The sequence below is a fragment of the Pteropus vampyrus genome, unplaced genomic scaffold, assembly GCF_000151845.1.
Source record: "Pteropus vampyrus isolate Shadow unplaced genomic scaffold, Pvam_2.0 Scaffold349, whole genome shotgun sequence".
NCBI classification, from domain to species: Eukaryota; Metazoa; Chordata; class Mammalia; order Chiroptera; family Pteropodidae; genus Pteropus; species Pteropus vampyrus.
In genome coordinates this window covers 1,886,168-1,907,256 of record NW_011889130.1, presented here as the reverse complement: position 1 = coordinate 1,907,256, position 21,089 = coordinate 1,886,168, and the positions used below count along the sequence as shown (strand labels likewise).

The 21,089-nt window shown below is 36.2% G+C and overlaps 1 protein-coding gene and 1 pseudogene across 2 annotated transcripts in view; one reads left to right on the top strand and one right to left on the bottom strand.

Annotated features, from left to right (window-relative positions):
• The window catches only part of CENPP (centromere protein P), a 206,151-nt gene that overhangs the window by 171,104 nt on the left and 13,958 nt on the right, over positions 1-21,089 (top strand). The gene's annotated exons all lie outside the window — the stretch shown is intronic.
• On the bottom strand, positions 7,977-8,095 carry LOC111731126 (annotated as a pseudogene).

Below are 21,089 nucleotides of genomic sequence, written 5' to 3'. Positions count from 1 at the left end.
CATTTTCTATATGTTTATTGACAGAATTAGGTCCTCACTTGTTTCTACACACCCTGTACATGATGAGGATGGGACAGAAACAAGGGAACCAGCATTAACAAGTTCCACTGTGTACCAGATACCTGGTTCTCTGCTAGCGTAGTACTCATGTATCTCAACAACTCCTTTAACCTGATGATACGCATTGATATCCTCCTATTTACAAAGAAGGAAAGCTGAAGCATTACAGCGGCTGAGTGAGATAACTAAAGCTTCATGGAGTTAAGTAATTGCCTAGCTTGCTGAGAAATGAGAGAACTGAGAGGGACTCCTTTAATTTATCCACAGCAGTCAAGCTGGAGTCACTGTTAGCTCGCCCCTGCAGCGCTCCTTTCCCCAGCAGACACGGAAGAATGAGTAGAACTATATTCTTTAGCCCTCATCAGCAGAAACCAACTCTCATTACCATTATGCTTCCACACACCCATAAAGCCATAGGAGTCAGATGCCTTCGAGATGAAAACTAGATTGCCTGAGTACTTGGAGAACAGATGCAGTAACAGTAACTGCAAAGCTGTGAAGGCTGGAATTCATCTCTGCTGTTTGCCTCCCAGGGAGGGCTGAGTGAGTCCTACTCTCCTCTGGGATTAGGTTCTTAATCTTTAAAGGAAGACCACCGTAGACTCCTCAGGTGTTTCTTTCTGCCATTCTAGATGTGGCATTCCCACTTTGGGAAGAGCTGCCACAGCCGAAGCTTCCAGAACTGGTCTTTTTCTATCATTTTCCTCCTGCAAACCCTGAAACCCATGATTAGCCTGAGGTTTGTGAAAAGATTACACATATGATAGTTTTAACATTTGCGGGGAATGGGGATTCTTTTCCACTGATACACTGTCTGAAGGAGGTAGCTAAAAACCAGAGTAACCACAATATTTACAAAGGTATTTAGTGGAAAAGATGATTTTGGCAAACAGTGTAACCCACCACTCATGGGGAATGAAGCTCACTTGAGGTTTCATAAATCAAAACATAGTGTTTGTCCACGGCTTCATTTTTTCCTCATTTCTGGTAGATGATATCATCTTTTTCATTTCTATTAGAATCTTTTAGCATCCAAGAGTAGGAAAAAAAATAATGTTAATTTCATTTATTATGCTGTATTTTCATTTTTAAAGAGAAATTTCATTTGAATTCTGCCATATATGTGAATGGAGTTTTCAAACTCTTCTCAGGGATTTATGGAACTTTTATAAGAATAATATTCTGGAGATTACTGACTTTTTTGTATATGTTCAAGGATATTGTTTTTGAATTAATGTTTTTTTCTCATTTTGCCCAAATAAGACTGATCTTTAAAAGAACATAACTAACACTAAACCCCCACCAAATTATTGCAGAATAGAAACCAAGAAATTGGCTAGAAAATGTAAAGAAGACTGAAGTCCATAATCATAACAGTGTTGAAATTAATCATGCTAATATGTTAAAATATAATATTCATCTTTACCCTGCGTTTTTCTGACAGAGTGAAGAATTTGAGTGTTGCCACTTACAGGCACAAATGTGTATAACCTATTTTGCTACAGTGGGGTAAATTGACAACATTAAAGCAAACAAGTCCTATTCTTTTAAAAAGTCAGATCTTCACTTTCTGATAGCCTGCTCTTTTCTTCAGTCCCTAACTTAAGATTCTTCTTTTCCAAGAAGCTTTCTCCAATTCCACAGTTCTCCCATAGCACACTGGTTCTACTACTTCGCCAGCACTGATGTCATCCCATTTTATATTCTAAATAGTGGTTTCCATATGTTTTCCTCAAATAGTATGTATACCAATGATTAAGTCATCCAACAAGTTTTTATTGGGTGAGTCTTGAGCTTATTTCTGAAATCGGTAACAAGAAGGTCGACATACTTCTTACATATAGTCAGTTAGAGTCAGTTCAGACAAATAGCTGTGTCGGTATTAAACAGTGTGGTCATTTCTGTGGCTGGAAATGGGAGGTGTTATGGAAACATGCAGGAGGTACCTGTCTGGAGTTGTTAGAGCAAGGCTTAGCAACATTCAACCCAGAAGATCTCCCTCCCTTCTAACACTCAGTTCTCTTAGTTTTTTTGGCCCCACTTTTGTGTCTCATTTCTTAATCTTCTTTGCTGGCTTCTCCTCCTCCTTGTCCTGATCTCAGGCCTGGAACCTCTTCTCTAGCTGTAATTTCTCTCTAGGTGAGTTTCATCATCTGTATACCATCTGTATACTGGTAATTTCAGTTACTTTCTTGATATATCTGTTTGAATATCTAGGAATCATCTCAAACCTAACAGTCCAAAGTTTTTGTTAAATATGACTGCAGTCATATTTAAACTGAAACTTGAATGTTAAATAAGAGTTTGGACACAGAAGGATAAGATAAGGGATAATGTTCTAGGCAGAGAGGATGATGTGAGAGAAAGCCTGCAATGACATTGGCACCTTGTGGGAATGGAAAGTGAAAGTGATCGTGAGGCCTTAAGAGTCAAATACAGGAGAGAAGTGGTTTTGGAAATGGTATTTGTGGCTTTACTCAAAGGCTGCAGAGGAGGAGCATAACCAGTTTGGCATTTTAGAAAGATAACTCTGTAGTTTGGCTTATGAAGCAAATGGAGAAACCACATCTAAAGGCAGAGCACCATTTAAAAGACATTGCAGTAATTCAAGAGAGGGAGATTTCTTTACGAGGCTAGGGGAGAACTCAAGAGATAACTAGATAATTAGGTAAAATCAACAAGACTTAAGATTTAGTTGGATGTAGGGAAAAGAGAAGGAAGAAGAATCAAACATATGAAGCCCAGGTTTATGGCATGAACATCTGCATGGTAGGAGAGCCATTTCCTGAGGTGAACACAGGTTGAGGGAGAAAGATAATGTAATCAGTTCTGCAGATCAAAAGAGAAACCCTAGGCTTGATATTTAAGATCCCGTAGCACGTGGATGAATGGTACTCAACCCACAAAATTGAATGAGATCAGAAGCCATGATATATAATTAGACCCTTGGAGAAGGTTTACAAGAGTACAGGAACTAAAAGAAGAGGATTTTAAAACTCTCCAAATAAGCACTTTTGCACATTGTTGATAGAAATGTAAATTGGTAGATTTTTTATATAGGCCATTTCATCAGCCTTTATTAAATGTTAAGCCATACTGCTTCTAGCTAACAAAAATTTCTTCACGAATGTACAAAAATATCTTAAAAGGATATTCATTATAGTGTATAAAATAGTGAAAATTACAAATGACTCAAAGGATATTCATTGTAGTGTATAAAATAGTGAAAATTACAAATAACTCAAAAGATTGTCAATATGAGATTGCTTAAATTATAATGTATATATGTAATGGCTTAGCTTATTGCCTTAAAAGTAACAAAGTAGGTTTGTACTTATTGACATGGGATGTATCTTAGGTACATAAAATGGCAAAAGCAGTCATAAGTCAGATGTATGGCAAATGTGTTTTATTGAGCATTTTATATATCCCAGGCAGTATACGTAAAGAACTCCAAAAATCGGTAAGGAAAAGACAGACACTGAGTAGAAAAATGGGCAAGCAATTTGAGTAGACTATTCACAAAAATAAAAATTCAGATGGCCAATAACCATGTGTGTTAATTCCACCAGTAAAATAATGGAAAAGCTATTTTAAATCACTATGAGATTCTATTGCACATTCACCAGAATGATTAATAGTAAAAAGACCGACAATACCAATTGTTAGAATATGGAACAATAGGTAGTCTCATATATTGCTACTTAAATTGGTATAAACACTGATATTATCTATAAAAGTTGAAGATGCCCATATCCCTTTGTATATATCCAAAAGAATTGTGTTTATGTATATCAAGAAAACAAGAGTGTCACAGTAGCATTATATGTAGTAGCCCCAAACTTGAAACAACCCAAATATTCTTTAACAATAGAATGGAAAAATATAAATTGTGATATTTTGTATGTCATGAAATACCGTTTAGTATTAAAATGAACAAAAAACATAGAGCTGCATGCAACATTGTGGGCGAATCTCACAAAATCTTGGGCAATAAAAATAGACAATAAACAATATATGGTTTATGATTCTGTATAAATGAGGTCTGAAAACAGGTAGAACTAAACTAGTGTTTAGGGTTGCACAATTAAGTAGAAAAACTATAAAGAAAAACAAGGAAGTTATTTGCATAAAAATCAAGGTAGTCATCAACTTTAGAGGAAAGTGAGGAGTACATGATTGGGAAGAGGAATGCCAATGGGTTTCTGGGGTGCTGGCCAGATTCTGTTACAATGTACATTACATTTTATTAATTCTTAAGATACTTATATTCTGTGCATTTTTAAAAACCCACTATCAAAAAACAAATCCAAACAGGAGAAAAAAGAAATTCACAGCTGAATACGTTATAATGAAACTGCAGATACCAAAGACAAGAAAATTTTTAAAGCAGCCAGCGGGAAAATGGATTGGATCACCTTCAAAGTAGCAAACTGATTTTTCACCAATAGCAGTAGAAACCAGAAATCAAACTGAGAGCTTCAGTATACTGAGTGAAAATATTATATGAGTGAAAACCCACTATACCCAGCAAAAAAAATATCTTTTAAAATGGAAAGTAATATCTGCACCTTCATATTCATTGCAACATTGTTTATAATAGCTAAGACATGGAAACAACTGATGTTTCTCCAGAGATAAATGGATAAAGAAAATATGATTGATACACACACATACACACACATGCACACAGGAATATTATTCAGCCCTAAAAAAGAATGAAATACTGACATTTCAACAACATGGATGGACCTTGAGAGCATTATGCTAATCATAACTAGTAAAAGATAAATCCTGTATGATTTCACTTATATAGAATCTAAAAACAAAAACAAATAATAATTGAATTCATAGATACAGAGAACAGATTGGTGGTTGCCAGAGACAGGGGGTAAGGAGGGTTGGTGAAATGAGTAAAATGAGTCAGAAGGTACAAACTTCCATTTATAAAATAAGTTAAGTTGTAGGGATGTAATGTACAGCATGGTGCTATAGTTTATTATACTGTATTGTATATCTGAAAGTTGCTAGGAGAGTAGACTTTAAAGTTCTCATTACAAAAAAAAATTGTAACTATGGTGATGGATGTTAACTAGGCTTATCATGGCATTCATTTTACAACATGCAATTATAGTATTATGTTGTACACCTTAAACTAACATAATGTTATATGTCAATTACATCTCAATAAAACTGTAAAAAATTATAATGAGATAAAGACAATGTCATATAAGTAGCCAATGAGAGAATATAATACTACAATAGACATTCATTTTAGAATGAAAGGATATTCTTCAGGCAAAGAGAAAATGATCCCAGAAGGAAGGTTTGAGATACAAGAAGCAATAAAGAGGAAAGAATATAATAAATACATCAAACAGTGATTGTATAATAAAATCACAGTAATGTCAAGTGAGGTCTTTATTTTTAAAGCTAGAATTTAAAAATACACAGCAATGCAAGGGTGACTGAAATTTAAATGTTGTAAAGTCCTTCGTGAGGAGGATTGAGATGTATTTTTTTAGACTTTGATGGGTATGTATAATAAAATACTTAAGGTAACCATTTGACAAATGAAATAGAGCATGTAACTTCCCAACTATATACAGGGGGGGAAAAGGAAATATTTTAAAAGCCAATCAAAAAGAAGGCAAAGAGGAAAAATATTTAAAAGGAAATTATGTAAGTTGTGGTGAGACTTCCAACTATAGCAGAATGAAGAAGTCAGTGAATCTTTTCCATAGGAAAATAAGTATAAAGTTGGAAAAATTGTTTTAGAAGGACTGTTCAGGGCTCTGGAGATTGACCAAATGCAAAGAACAAATAATTTGGAGCTTGATTCTGCCCTCTCTTTTAATATTTCTGTTAACTCAAATGTTCTAGTCTTTCTGGGAAAAAAAAAAAAAAATCTCGCATATCCATCCTGTACCCCTGTTGTCACTGATGGCATTGAAAACCATTGTGTTTGTTAAGACATTTCGCTTGCAAGTAATAGAAACCCACTTCAGATAATCCCAGGTACGAAGCGGGTATATTGGAAGGATTCTGAGAATACCCACTTCTAGAAGGGCGGAAGAGATTCCCCAGGACCTGAGGAATAGAGTCACCCTCACAGTCCAGGTAGGCCTCAGGGACCCTAACCTTGCTTCCTTTTTCTGAGTTGCCACATCCATACCACTTTCTCTAAGTTAATTCTCTTCTCAGTAGGTCTCGCCTTCTGCAGAACAGCTCCCACTGGATTGACAGACAATCTCAAAGAACCTAAGCCTGTTTACCTTTGGTGATCTGGCCCTCAATTTCAGATTCTCCAGAGAAACTGATTGGGCCAGCTTGGGTCATATATCCACCCCTAGTCTCATCAACTATGATCTCTGGAGCTCTGGTCAAGAGTGGGTCAAATGAGCGTGGCTGGGTGGTGATGATATAAGGTAGTATAGAGTTAAACACATATACAACAAGAGCACTTGGACTATCCTCTATAAAGCTTATGTAACAAAGAGAGAAGTTATTAATGTTTAATTGACTTTCTTCAATCAACATGCATTTTATCTTCTTGAAGGAACATCTTTTTATTGTTGGAATGCTCTTTGTATAGCCTAGTACAAGCTTCATACCTATTAAACTGTTGGTATTTATTGATTGGCTACTTCTTTTTAGTTTGATTCATTTACAACAATATTTATAAATGATTATAGAAACCTTATACAGTTTTTAGCTCTGTCTCATGAGATTCGTCCTTTAATTATATATAAGTTTCAAAGACTATGGTTGCTTTATTTTACTCTTGGCCTTCTTTTCTGAATATGTACTTAAATTACTGAGAAGTTGGTTGGTTTGTTTTCCAAGGGTGGTTAAAAACCTTAGTTACAACATACAAAGACAAAGTCCTTGCTGGTTAAGGTGGTTTTGCTTTTTAAACTGACTAATTTCAAGCAGGTTTTAGTGAAACAATATTTTCCCTCTGAATTCACTGGGCAATAGCAGGAGGAGCCATACCATCATCTGTTTATAAGAGTATGCCATTTGGTGTCTGTAATTCAGAATAGCAAAAGTAAATTTTAAATGTTTTCATGTTGAAAATGGCTTATTTACATCTTTGGAGGGGGGGGATTAGCAATAGTCTACAACTTAGCAGTGACAGAGCTTTCTGTTGAATTCCACGGCAAGCCCTATGCAAGCATTGTGCTCTGTTAAATAGGAATCAAACCACTGTGATTAGTACCACTTCATTTTTTCTCAGGGACCCATCCTTGCCACTCCACTGCTCTCTCAGTCTCAGCCTGGCCTATTTCATGATGCCATTCACATCTGGACACAAATTTCTCTTAGACTTTCTTCCCTTTGCTTCTCAAAATCAGATGAGGATCTCCCCTAAGAATGTGTTTCACATACTTTCTATACAGAGTATGTGCTCAGCAATTTATTTCTTTATTTCTGTTTGTTTTAACCAACTAATGTTGTTTATTCAACAGGCACTTATGTGCCAAGAATAGCAGTAATTGCTTCTGTCTTGGGCCAATTGTCTTTCCTAAAGTTCTAGAGATTTTATACCAAAACATTTATCTAAAAACTTCCCTATTTTTACTTTCTTGTTTAAAACTTTGTTTCTTAATCATTCTCCCAAACGTCTCAGTTTTACTAAATCCCTTTTATTTCCTTTAGCTTTTGCATATGTAGGTCATGTACATTCATGAATTTAACAAATGTTTATCAAGCACCTACTATGTGCTTTGATCTTGTGCTAGCAATCCACAGTGAATAAAACACTCTGTATTATAAAATGTCATGTTATCTAGTTGCTTCAGTGCTTATTTAGTTGGAGGAACAAATATGTACCTCTCTCTGTAATCACAAGTGATTTGTATAATATACAAATTATATGGAGATAGGCAAGAGATTCCTTTTTTTTTTTTTAAAGCCTACAGCACCCGGTATTCCTAGGTGGTCTCCCTTCCAAGTACTAACCAGGCCCAACCCTGCTTAGCTTCAGCGATCAGATGAGATCGGGCATGTTCAGGGTGGCATGGCTGTAGACAAGAGATTCCTGAAAAGATGGCATTTGAGTAGATTGACAAGAATTTTGACAAGTGCTGGAAGAAAGACTGTTCACTGGGACTGGGGTAAAGAATTAGGAGCAGAAGGTATAAGCAGATTTGGAGAAATTTCACAGACAGCCTTGAATGTCACATTTTAGAAATTTAGCCTTTAGTCTAGGCCAGTGGTCCCCAACCTTTTTGGCACCTGAGACCGGTGCTCCTGTGAGGATCTAATGCCTGATGATCTGAGGTGGAGCTGAGGCAGTGATGCTAGTGCTGCAAATACAGATGAAACTTCACTCGCTTGCCCACCGCTCACCTCCTGCTGTGCAGCCTGGTTCCTAACAGGCCACGGACCTGTACCAGTATGTGACCCAGGGGTTGAGGACCCCAGGTCTAGGCTCTACAAAATCACTTTAAGGTTTTGAGAAGAATAGTGACATGAAAACATTCGTGTTTTAGGAGGATAATTTTGGAGCTATGAGAATGATATTTAGAGAATCGAGAAATTAGGGATGATATCTAATACAGAGCTTGACCCCATTTTTGATACTTGACTCCTGACATCTCTTAAACCTTACCCTTCTTCTTCCCCTCTGTCCACATCTGAGCAAGCTGATAAGAAAGCCTGAATATTCCCTGCATGGCGCCAGCAAGTTGAAACCACACTACCCACCCCAACCACAGTAAAAGCCAGAGCCAGTTGCCCACCCCTGCTCTCAAAGAGCTTGGGAGCCACCCTTCCCTTCCCATACTCCTCATCATGTGAGTAATAAATGTCTTCACACCCTCTTGTAATGTATGACACTATCGGTATCAGCATTCGTACCCAAGTTTGGTTGGGAGTGTTCATTGTGCTTTATAGAGTGGCCTCAACATGTGTTGGTAGAGAGAGGGTAGACATCCATTGTTTGGTGCTCTACACCCTTCCCTTCCTTTAAGGAATTTCTCTTCCCTCATGGGCTGACACACCCTTGATTAATATGCACAGTATACTACTACGCAGCCATTAAAAAGAATATAGCAATCCTGTACCTTCACAGAAAAAGCTCTTCAATACATATTGTTGAATGAAGAAAAGCAAGAGTAAATAATATGGATGTAGTATGATTTTATTCATTAGCATTTTTATATTGAAGCATATTAACTGAGGTGTAATTTTCACATAGTAGTTTTGACCAAAGCATACTGTCATGTAACCACCACCACAATCAAGATATAAAACTCCCACCGTCCCAACAAATTCCCTCCTTCCCCTTTGTAGTCAACCCGTCTCCCTATCTTTAGCCACTGACAACTACTCATCTCTTCTCCAACTCTATAATTTTGCCATTCTCAGACTCTTTTCAATATTGCGTCTTATATTCAGCAGAACTTGAGTCACTCATGGTGTGTATATTAATAGTTGGGTTCATGGTATGGATGGACCTCACCAGTTAAAGGATATATACATTGTTTTCAAATTTGGGTGATTAATAATAAAGCTGCCATAAACATTTTAGTACTGTGTCAACATAAATTTTTATTTTACTTGGGTAAATTCTTAAGAGTGGGACTGGACTGCTCAGTCACACCCTTAAGAATTTACCCAAGTAAAATAAAATGAATGTATGTTTAACTTTGTAAGAAACTCCTTTTCCAAAGTGACTGCATCATAGGCATTCCCACCAGCAGCATATATGGACTCAACAATTCCACCTATTTTCTGTGGTTCCAGAAAGGTCTGCAATGCAAGGAGAGATCTGTAAGACACTCACCCGGGGAGAGATGGATACTAGAATTGGGGTTATGTCAGAGGGAAGCTTAACTTTAGCTTTAACCACTTAATTTTTATGCATTTGTTAGTTACTTGTTAGTACAATTAAATAAAGAGAAATGAAAAAGTGATATTTCTTACCAAAAAGAAAGAAGGGGAGACTTAAAGAAATATTGCAAGCTGAGATGACCATATCCATCCTTCCCACCATTTTAAACACACACAAATTCTGGATTAAATGTAACATGTTTTAAGTACATAGTTAAGCTTAAGAGAAAGAAGTAGAAATGTCCTGAGAGCCATAAATACAGAGTGAAATCAGAGCTGGGGTGGAGGCTGGTGCTGGGCAGCCTGCAGGGTCTCAGAGCAGATCTGGGCTCTGGGCTGGGGCTGGAGTGCTTCAGCACACAGTTGGGAGGACAGCCTGGACTACATCGGATGGGGGCTGTGTCCTCTTCTCAGAGCTTGGAGCCTCAAAGCCTTCTGTTAATCAAAAGGGGAGGAGAATAACTGCTAACCACCCCCACAAAGCTGAAGAGAAATTGGTGGTAGAGAAACCCACCTCTCCAGATACCTGGCATAGACTCAGTCTCAGTTTATTCTGCCTGCATGTGGTTGAGGTAGAAGCCCAAGTCCAGAAAGGAATGTAACGTATGGATACATGGACTCCCCCTGGCTCTGGGAAAAGCCACTGTGAAACTGCCCTGGAGAGACATTCTCACACCTGTACCCACAGAATGATCACATAAAAAAATGACCCTGAAGTAATTGCACATTAAAAAAATATGCATTAATTGAAAAAAACCCACAGACCTTTGTTAATTGAGAATTATAGAACAATCTGGACAAAAACTACAAAGTAAAAAGACTAAAATTCTCAAAGTGAAAACTGAACAAATAGAAACCTAATTTAAAATGTAGGACTTTTTAAAAAAATTATTTAGTTTCAAGTATACAGTACATTGGTTAGACATCTATATAGTTCATGAAACGATCATTCCAATTGCCCCCTCCCTCCCCTGGCCCTCCACCTAGCCATCATATTAATGCTAACTGCATTCCCTATGCCATGCTCCCCATCCCCGTGACCACTATCAACTACTAATTTGTACTTTTTTAACCCTTCACCCCATTCTCCCAGCCCCCCAACCCTCCTCCCCACTATCTATCACCAAATTGTCTACTATATTTGTGAGTCTATTTTTGATTAGTTTGTTCTTTTTGTTTCTTAGATTCTGCATATAAGTGAAATCATATGATATTTATCTCTCTCTTTCTGACTTATTTCACTCAGCATAATAACCTCTAGGTCCATCCATGTTGTTGCAAATGGTAGGATTTCATTTTTTTAATGACTGAGTAAATTCCATTGCATATATGAACCATTACTTCTTTATCCAGTCATCTGTTGATGGGCATTTAGGTTACTTCCATACCTTGGCTATTGTAAATTTTGCTGCCATGAATATTGGGGCGCATAGATCTTTATGAATTATTGTTTTGGTTTTCTTTGGATAAATACCCAGAAATGCAATTGCTGGGTCAAAAGGTATATCCATTTTTCATTTTTTGAGAAACCTCCAGACTGTTTTCCATAGCAGCTGTACCAGTTTGCAATCCCACCAACAATGTATGAGGGTTCCTTTTTTCCTGCATCCTCGCCAACACTTGTTGTTCTTTAATTTATTGATAATAGCCATTCTGACGGGTGTGAGATGATATCTCACTGTGGTTTTAATTTGCATTTCTCTAATGATTAGTGACCTTGAGCATCTTTTCATATGTCTATTGGCCATCCGTATTTCCTCTTTGGAGAAGTATCTGTTCAGATTTTCTGCCTATTTTTTAATTGGATTGTTTGTTTTTTGTTCTTGTTGAGTTGTATGAATTCTTTATATATTTTAGATATTAACTTCTTATCAGATGTATCAATAGTGAATATCTTCTCCCAAACAGTCGGTTGTCTTTTTGTTTTGTTGATGGTTTCCTTTGCTGTACAAAAAGTTTTCAGTTTCATGTAGTCCTATTTGTTTATTTTTTCTTTTGTTTCCCTTGCCTGAGGAGATATATCTGAAAAGAAATTACTGTTAGCAATATCAGGGAGTTTACTGCCTATGTTTTCTTCTAGAATTTTTATGGTTTCAGGTCTTACATTTAAGTCTTTAATCCATATGAGTCTATTCTTGTATACGTGTAAGAAAATGGTCCAGCTTTTTTTTTTTTTTTGCATGTACCTGTCCAATTTTCCCAACACCATTTATTGAAGAGACTCTCTTTACCCAGTTGTCTATTCTTACCTCCTTTGTCATATATTAAGTGAGCATACAGGCGTGGATTTATTTCTGGGCTCTCTATTCTGTTCCATTGATCAGTATCTCCGTTTTTATGCCAATTCTATGCTGTTTTGATTACTGTAGCCTTGTAGCATAGTTTGATATCAGGTAGTATGATACCTCCAACTTTGTTCTTCTATCTCAAGATTGCCGTGGCTATTTGGGGTTTTTTATGGCTCCATATACATTTTAGTATTATTTGTTCTAGTTCTCTGAAAAATACCATTGATATTTTGATAGGGATTGCACTGAATCTATAGATTGCTTTGAGTAGTATGGCCATTTTAGTGATATTGATTATTCCTACCCATGAACATGGTATATGCTTCCATTTATTTGTATCTTCTTCAATTTCTTTTTTCTATGACTTATAATTTTCTGAAAACAGGTCTTTTACCTCCTCGGTTAATTTGATTCCCAGGTATTTTATAGTTTTCAATACAATTGTAAATGAAATTGTTTTCTTAATTTCTCTTTCTGAAAGTTCATCATTGGTGTATAAAAATGCCACTGACTTCTGAATATATATTTTGTAACCTGCTACTTTACTGAATTCATTGATCGGTTCTAACAGTTGTTTTGGTGGAATACGTAGGATTCTCTTTATACAGTACCATGTCATCAGCAAATAACGAGAGTGTTACTTCTTCCTTTCCAATTCAGATGCCTTTTATTTCTCTTTCTTGTCTTATTGCTGTGGCTAAGACTTCCAATACAATGTTGAAGAGGAGTGGTTAAAGTGGGCATCTTTGTCTTGTTCCTGATCTTAAGGAAAATGCTTTTATATTTTCCTCATTGAGTATATTAGCTGTAGGTTTGTCATATATGGCCTTTATTATGCTGAAGTATGTTCCCTCTGTTCCCACTTTGCTGGGAGTTTTTATCATAAATGAATGCTGGATTTTGTTGAACTCTTTTCCTGCATCTATTGATATGATCATATGGTTTTTATCTTTTGATTTGTTAATGTGGTGTATCACATTAATTGATTTGCAGATATTGTACCAACCTTGCTTCCCAGGAATAAATCCAACTTGATCATGGTGTATGATATTTTTACTATACTGCTAAATTAGGTTTGCTAATATTTTTTGAGGATTTTTGCATCAATGTTCATAAGAGACTTCGGCCTATAGTTTTTCTTTTTTTGTAATGTCTTTGTCTGGTTTTGGAATCAAAGTAATGGTGGCCTCATAAAAGGAATCAGGGAACCTTCCTTTTTCTTGAATTTTTTAAAACAGTTGGAGAAGAATAGGTGTTAATTCTTCTCTGAATGTTTGGTAAAATTTGCCTGTGAAACCATCTGGTCCAGGACTTTTGTTTTGGGGGAGGTTTTTGATTATTGATTCTATTTTAATTGGTCAGTACAGATTTTCTGTTTCTTCTAGACTCAGTCTTGGAAGATTGTATGTTTCTAGGAATGTGTCCATTTCTTTCAGATTGTCCAATTTGTTGGCATATGATTGCTCATAGTGTTTTCTTATTATCCATTGTATTTCTGCGGAGTCCGTGGTTATTTATCCCCTGTCATTTCTGATTTCATTTATTTGAGCCCTCTTTCTTTTTTCCTTGATGAGTCTGGCTAAGGGTCTGTCACTTTTCTTTATCTTTTCAAAGAACTAGCTCTTGGTTTCATTAATCTTTTGTATTGTTTTTCTAGACTGTATTTCATTTATTTCTGCTCTGCTCTTTATTATTCCCTTCCTTCTGTTCACTTTGGGCTTTGTTTGATGTTCTTTTTCTAGTTCTTTTAAGTGAAAGTTTAGATTGTTTATTTGAGCTTTTTCTTGTTTCTTGAGGTAGGCCTGTATTACTATGAATTTTCCTCTTAGGACTGCTTTAACTGTGTCCCATAAATTTTGAGTCGTGTTTTCATTTTCATTTATCTCTAGGTATCTTTTGATTTCTTCCTTGATTTCATTAATAATCCATTCATTGTCTAGAAGCATGTTATTTAGCCTCCATGTGTTCGTGTATTTTCCAGCTTTTTTCTTGTAGTTGTTATCTAGTTTCATACCATTGTGATCACAGAAGACGGTTGATATGATTTCAGTCTTCTTAAATTTATTGAGACTTGTTTTGTGTCCTAACATGTGGTGTGTTTTTGAAAATGTTCCATGTGCACTTGAGAAGAATGTATATTTTATTGCTTTAAAGTAAAATGCTCTGAAAATATCTATTAAATTCACCTGGTCTAGTGTGTCTTTTAGGCCCATTGTTTCCTTGTTGATTATTTGCCTGGAAGATCTGTAGGACTTTTTTTTTTTTTTTTATAAGAGCCTATTAAAAAAAGAAACAATTTCATATATAATAAATCTTTTTAAATTTTTAATTTAAAAATTAAAAACTGTTGAATAAACCAAATAACAGGTTAGATATCTCTAAAGGAAAAATTAGATTTAAAAAGAGCGGAAAGATAATTAGGCGGTTCAACATAATCTAATAAGAGTTCCAAAAATAGAGAATGAAAAAGTTGCTATATTTAAAGAGAAGTGTTACCTCATCCGATTCTCTCAGTTGTTTGTCCCTCCAGCCATGCTTCCAAGAAGTTCCAGTGTCCTGGCCCAGGGTTATGGTTACAGCAAGAGGAGAGACAGGAGCATCACCTTGCCAGAATAGTCAGTCTTCTTTCTGAGCCTCATGAGTAATGGATGTGTGTAAGATTTTAAAGAAACCCAACACCTGCCTTACTGAGAAATTTAAAGGAACAATTATAACTCCACTTCCTACATGAATGTATCATTTCAGAATTTATAAAGGACATTTTTAAAGGAGAAGAAAACTGCCAAACTATTTTACATAGTGGTTATACCATTTACATTCTTACCAACAATGTGAAGAGTTCCACTTTTCCACATTCTCACCAACACTTGTTATTGTCTGTCTTTTTTATTATAGCTATTCTAGTGGGTGTAAAGTGATTCTGTATGCTTTTAAGGTACATTTCAAACTGAGCATCCTGAAAATCAATTTTTTCCATCAAACTTTTATTTCAAGCTGTTTATGATAGTTAAAATTGTTGCTGAATGCCTTTCTAAACTGCCTTATCTTCCAAAGTCTAGTTGTAGTTTAAATTGAGAATAATCTTATGTTCACATGTCCTGACTATCAGTTTTTATTCACTTTGATTATTATGTTTTTAATGTGTTTAAAATAGTGTATGTCTGATAAATACAAACTGCACAGTATCACTATCCCCACCATTCTCCTCCCAAAAAACGTTAATTTTTTTTTTGGTCCCAACAACCTAAAGTTTCAAGAGAAGCATGTATGAGGTAATCACCTTCTTGTAATTAGTTAAATGATTTCATGTATACATAACTATGTTTGCATAGAGCCAAGGCCTTTAGGCCAGTCATCTAGAATCAGTTAGAACATCATGATCGCTTTCACATACAAAGGTGTGAACAGAAAAGGCCCAGATATATGTAAGTGCTCTTGGAAGTAATAGGAGAGCCCTGTTTGAGCAAGTTCACTACCCGTGTGTCAGTTGAGGCAAAGGGCTTGCAGCTTCTCTAGTTGTGTTAGTATAGCAAGTTGTTAACTACTTGCTGTAAGATTTTTTTCACACTCAAACTTTAGTTTCTTCTCTGTGCATTTACTTACTTTATAAGAGAGAGTAAAAGATATCTGGTGAGTATTCAGTGCTTATGGCACTAGTAAATAAAGAACCCCTTTTTTGTTACAAATGTGTAACTGCTGTGCTTACAGCTATTTGATTTTAAAAATAGCATGCAATTTGTATTTGTCCGAGGCTGAAGTTTGACTTTTAGAAAATTGGAATCTGTCCTGTGGCTGTTTTGTCTTTTTTTTTTTTTTTTTTCCAAATAGACAGCTTGACTTTGTTGGCCCACCCTCTGTTTCCATTTCCTCCTGTTGCTGGGCTGCATAATCCACACTGGACAATCATTGAGCAAGCCTCTGGGGTCCTGGGGCCCGCGTTCCCCTCCAGTGCTTAACAACATCTCTCTGTTTCCAAATAAAGCTAAGAATTGTGCAGTCCTTTTTCATTACTTTGGTCAGCTTTGGCCTCTGGAAAACAGTCTATTTCTTCAAATATTATTTAAACTTACAGGTTCAGCAGAATTATTAATAGAAGGAGATTATGAAAGATAAGTAGAAAACATAAAATTCAAACAAATGTCTTTACAACTAACTAAAATTTTCATGTAACAGGGATCAATAAGCTATAGCTTTTGGCTCACTTATTTCAAACATGATGCAACTAATTCTAGTTGTACAAAATCATGTGGATAATATTTTAGGATAGAGCAGTATTAAGTAATTGAACTTTTGTGTAAATGAGCCAAGAGGGAGTCAACAGTAAAATCTTCATACTTTCAGACAACTTTAAGCCTTTCCACACATTGAAATACCAAGAGGATGGGAATGCACTGAAAACATTATTTGGAACATGCAGAAAAGGAATCCAAAATCATTGTGCATCGAATAAGACCTTCAGGGAAAAAAATCCAAAAACCGCCCATTGACAAATGTGCCCTTGTTTATTAATTACGACCCAAAAAAGGCATAGTGACTGCTTCCAAAAACAGTATTTCAGATACCTCCACATCAAGAAAGACTTGAAGATTGCTAGTCTTAATCCAGGAAGATCAGAAAAACAAAACAGATTTTATGTTCTTTGTACCAAATTCTAGAGAATCTGTACACAATATTCCCTGCATTTATGGTCACTGCAAGATGGATATGACAGAATTGGAAGAGACTTAAAGAGAGACAGTGAAATAATCGAGATGGCTACAGGGCTTCCAGATGGAAAAAGAACTAAGCCTTCTCCACCCTAGATAGTAACAGCAGAATGGAGGCATTTGTGTATTTACTTATTTATTTTCTGTCTTTTCTGCTAGAGCCTATGCTTCATAAGCTCAGGGATGCTGTCTTTTGTGTTTTAATTTTTTGTTTAAATATATACATACAGAAAAGGGCAAACATCACAAATACGTAGTTGGATCATTTACCCAGTTCTCTGTTTCTGGGCCTTTCCAGGTTCTGATGATTATAAATAGTGCTGTTGTGATTTGTAGCCATTCAGATGTGTATGTTGTCATAATCCATTGTGATTTTTATTTGCATTTCCCTGATGTTCAGTGTTACTTTGTTCACAAGGGTGTACCCAGCATTTAACAAAATGCCTGGACTTTTCATTAGAGCTCTTTTAACACAAGTGACAGAAGATGGGACAGAAATCCAACGCACAATGGCTTACTTAGCAAAGAAGTTTGTGGCTACAGGAGTAGTAGAGGGCAGGAGTAGGTCCAACAATCAAAGAAAGAGTTGCCCAGCTTGGGGATCTTGGGGGGTTGCACCATGATGGAGAGTTCTCTCTCCACCGAGAGCTCCTCATCTCTGCAGGCTTTCTGCCAGGGCAGCACACAAACCTCACACAGCTGAGAAGAGGTCATCTGCAGCCGTTGGGTCATCTCTTCCCAGCTGGGTGAGCCGTGCAGGAAAAGCCTTCCTCCTCGCAGACTCCACCTGTCAGTTGGCCCAGGGCAGGCTTTTCGCTATTAGTGAGGAGCTAGCAATTCTGAGGTGACCTGAGCCAATCCTGTGAACAGGAACAAGTCTGCTGCCAGAAGAAGGGCGATGAGAAAGTACACTGGGCAAAGAAAAACAGGTCTGACAGTCCACAGAAGCTCCACACACTAGACATTCTGAAAATAACCATTTTGAGTGAATGAATGAGTCAATCCAAGTTCATAGTATGTAGACCCCATCATGTGTTAGAGGATGAGCTCGAAATACTTTTATTAAGGGGTCCTCTAGGAAAATAAAGCAGTTCCAGGGCAGCAAATAAAATCTTTCTGCACACAATTCCTCTAATTCGAGAGATATTCCACGCTAAAATATGAGTCATTCATTATAAGATCCGTTTTGCCAAGCCAATTCATGGATGGTCTGTAAAGAAATGAATAAATGAAAGTTTTTTCAGTGTTTGCTACTGCTCTGTTATGTTTTGAGTCTGAAGTCAAGCCTAGGATCAGCTGGCTCCTCCCTCCTGCCCAGGCCAGCAGTGGAAGCCTGTAGTAATGGTGGTGGGCAGGGGTTCGGGGTGCTAGTTATGTGGTTTGTGGCCAGACAACAAGACGCGAGTTATTCTAGGATCCAAAGAACAACTATGTATTTTCTCCTAAGATTCTTTAAGTAGAAAATGGGAGCCCCTTATTAAAATAACTAAGCATAATTCTTAAAAACTGTGGCAGGATATAAAGAGGAAGGTACAGAATAAGCATCTATTAGGTGCTTATTAGGCACCTATTAGGTCAGTTTCTTACCTCTCATTAATCTCAATGTCATCTGGGATCCTGGATGAGAATCCTGAAACAGAAAAAGGACATTAAGTAAAAACTAAGGAAAGCTGAATAAAGTATTCGATTTAATTATAAAAGTGATGCACTGATATTGGTTCATTAATTATAACAAATATACCACATCAGTGTTAGATGTTAATATGAGAACTCTGTACTATCTTCCCAATTTTTCTGTCAATCTAAAACTTCTAAAAAGTACAGTTTATCTTTTTAAAAAATTTGATATAGGTTCCTTGGAAGGAGCCCATACACAGAGGGTCCCTGGAAGTATAAACTTTCTTAGTTCAGAGTGAATTCACTCCAGTCTCCCTTCATTCTAACACTGAGCTGGACCACAGGTCACCTGAAATTTGCTTCAAAAAAAGGCATTAGGATTAGGAGGCCAGCTCAAGTTGGCTTCTTTACTTTGGGCTCCGGGTCACTGGAGCAGCCTTGTGTATCTCTGACCTTTATTTATCTTACTTTTAAAATGGACGTAATTTTATATTCCCACCTCATAAAAGTGTCCTGTGATTCACTATGTAAAGATCTGGCAAAGCTAGAACTATTTTGCAAATAGAATAAATCATTGTTCTTTGAACTGTTTTACTAAGGCTTGTTTTCCCTCCTCATGTTTTAATTTTCTTGTCCAATATTTATTTTATTTTATTTTATTTATTTTATTTTATTTTTGCCTTGACCATCGGCTTTTGATGTAATATAACATTTTAACCATTTAAAATTTTATTTACATAAATTACACCCTATTTTATTTTACCCCAGAGGTGGGGGTTTGCAGGTGTTGACTTCATGGTTCATTTATTTTCTTCCCATTTTAAAAACTGAAGCCATTTAACATACGGCTCTAGAGTACAAGTTTGGACATATATCATCAGCTCTTTAAAATGTAATTTAAATATTATTTAAACCTTAGCTTCCATACCCAAACTATTCATCAAGTATCAGGGACAATTAAAAATATTACTAAACACGAAAGCCCTCAAAAATGCAAGATTGAAACACACAGCCTTTATTAGGCACCCTGCCAAAACCCTTCTGAAATAACAGTAGAGTTTTAAAAGGCATAATGCATAAGGCTGAAGAATGGGTGGAAGGAAGGCAACACTAACATACTGGAAGCCAGGAAGCAGATGAAAGTATAGTGACCCAAGCCTTGAAGGCAGCTGATTTGTTCTGTGGAACCTATGAAAATAAGCCTGTGGATAGGAGAAGAATTAGTGTAAAATTTGTATAAGAGTCAGTCCATCCCCACTCCACACCCCCACCCCCAATAGAACACCTGTCTGAAAAAGATAGGAACCACTAGAAAGGGCCTGGAATCTGGTCCATGCCTCCTGTGGAGAGAAACTGAGGACTTTTAATAGAAAATAGACACAGCAAGTTTCTTTTACTATATCAGGAGCCCTTTGCACTTGGGGACTTAGGTCTTATTCGTGTTTAGTACACTATATGGAATATATGAACAAACTCGTAGGGGTAATTATGTTTCCCAACAAAATTTTTTTGTTGCTACCATCAAAGTCAGTTGCCAGCATGAATTATGTTATAAGTTAATTGTAGTAACATTCGACCTGTGTATTACAAATATATTTGAATTTAGAAGTGTTATATGGTAGAATGTTTTGGAACGTGATTGCCAATCAATTTACCTGTCTGATCTTGAGCAAGTATCTTAATTTTTTGAGCCTCAGTTTCATTTAAATGGGCATTATACCGATGATTTCATATGCTATCAGGGTTGAATGAACATGTCAAGAGCATGGAGCCTGCAGAGATTGAGGAGTCGATAAATTGTGTGTGGCGGTGTGTGTGTATGTTATCTTTTGAAAAAGAAACATAAGACTTTAAAAATTAAAGTGTGATTCCATGAAAAAATTTTAAGTGAGACCATAATAACTAAGTTATAGCAGTTTCAATTTTCAGTTACTTTGAGATTTATGAAATAATGAGAGAGTTTAAACCTTAGTAATGATAAAATTGTCAGTGAATATCTGGAATACTACTTTCATTATCTGCATTATTTTGCTTGCATAATTCTATATTAATAACTGTATGAAGTCATGAATTTACCTCTAAAGAGTTTCTAACATTGATTATTATGTTTATATATGTGTGTGCATTCAGCTTCTTAATGATTATTTCTGACTTTTAAAAGAAACCAGTTTGGCATACCTTTTTAATTATTAGTCTAGGAGGAAACAGAACTATTTTTCCGAGCATACAGTTGCTACCCAATTAGTTTAGAACACCCTTAAAAACAAAACTACTGCTAGGACTTATTCCCACCTGAAGTCATGTTCATTGTCTTGTCATCTGAATTCAGGGTTTATTTTTAAGGGTACATTTGCCTTCACATTGATTGCAGAGCATGCATTTCTTAGCTGTACATTTGACTAAATTTGTTTGCCTAATTTTCCCCTTTTCATTCTAAAATGGGAAGGTATAAAAGACTTATATTTGTAAGCTTTATTCCTTTCTTGGATTCCCATATCCTTCTCCTTCTTTTAATTCCATTCTCTAGACAAAGTATTTATGGCCATATTTCATGTTGTGATCTCTCCAGTCAGCAACT